At 41.0% G+C, this 1534-nt stretch overlaps 1 protein-coding gene across 6 annotated transcripts in view; it reads left to right on the forward strand.

The window, feature by feature from the left end:
- MAPK10 (mitogen-activated protein kinase 10) overlaps positions 1–1534 on the forward strand; it is a 379669-nt gene that overhangs the window by 34487 nt on the left and 343648 nt on the right. The gene's annotated exons all lie outside the window — the stretch shown is intronic.

Genomic DNA, 1534 nt, shown 5'->3' on the forward strand with positions numbered 1-1534 from the left:
GGGGTGGTGTATGGTTGATGGCCGGTAAGCGGACATTCTCCACCTCGGTTTGTGAATTGGTCCCTAAGATTTGTTTAATGGGTTTTTCTCCTTTTGGTAGTGGCCTCGTACAATATATGTTCTTTTGTGATTGACCAACTTCACTCAACATAATGATTTCCAAGTCCTTCCATGTCATGACTGTTTTCATGGTTTTGGCACTGTTTTTTTTTTTTACGGAAGTGTAGTATTCCACTGTGTGTATGTACCATAGTTTCTTTTCTATTCTTCCACTGTTGAGTATTTAGCTGATGCCATTTTCTTGCTTTTGTGTACTCTACTGTTATAAACATGAGAGAACATGCATCCACTAGTGTTGTGTCTTATTTCTTTGGGGTACATGCCTGTGTTCATCTGGGTTGACTAGAAAAACAAATCCAGTGAAACTCATGTATATGTAAGAAAGAACTTTGTATCAAAAAACACAGACAAAGTCCATAAGTCCAATAGTAATCCATAAATCCCTCTTCAGATTCACACAGCCACAAGAAATGATGCAGAATGCAGGAATACTGCACCCTGGTGGGTGCAGATTTGTGTGCATCAAATGGTGCTGGAAGCATCTGCAGGGTTAGCACAGGTCTCCTCATGGCTCATCACAGGAAGGTGAGGGCAGAGAGGGAGGGAGAGGTTCCCAAGAACCTCATTATGAGGAGGACATGCCTATAAGAAGGCACTGTCAGGCTGTGACCTGATTAATAGGCTAGACTCCGCCCCTAAACACTGTTTATCAAGTTGACATGAAATTATGTAACTACCACAGACCACCCCTTGTCAACTTGACACTTTTACACAACTCTTTAGTCATACATATTTTTAAAACAAAGATAATAGAAAAACAATATTTTTGCCTAACAGAATAAAACTAAATACATAGAACATAAAATGTGCCAGCTTCCTTTAACCATAATACTACTTAAGCAAACAAAAGAAAATATATTCTATACTTAACAATTGCAGTATTCCCCCACCCATAAAAGTTTGTAAGCCTGCCACATCAAGCCTTTATCCTCCCCATTTTGGATATCCAATTTCTATAATACCCACGTATGTCAACCCAGTGTTCTGAGGAGACAAGTATGTTCTTTGAGGTGAAAAATCTTCCTTCCAGTTGGAACCTTGTGAGTCTGCATTCATAAAGTAAAGCCAAACCAGGACAGACTGTTCATGAAGTCAACAGTAAGATGAAAGAATTTATAGGCTGAAAAATCTTATCTTCCTCTGGTTAGGTTCTGTCAACTCAATATGAGCCTCCTTGCTTAGCCTCACATGGTGCCCATTGGCCGCCTCACCTTTCAAGCTGGGTCCCATCACAAATTCTTAACAACCCTAATCCCTTTGGGGCAGGTCATGCCAAAGGCTCAGATTCTGCACATCTCTTTAAGCTTCAGACCAGCCAACCTGCTCTTGTTTTCTCCTCTAGTCCCCTGTGAACCAGTTCCACAGGGGTCAGTTGCCAGACTCAACCTTTCTCTCTATTGCTGCTTTTCTGCCA

Source organism: Echinops telfairi, unplaced genomic scaffold (assembly GCF_000313985.2).
Source record: "Echinops telfairi isolate 266 unplaced genomic scaffold, ASM31398v2 ScPeMD7_7468;HRSCAF=8506_0, whole genome shotgun sequence".
NCBI classification, from domain to species: Eukaryota; Metazoa; Chordata; class Mammalia; order Afrosoricida; family Tenrecidae; genus Echinops; species Echinops telfairi.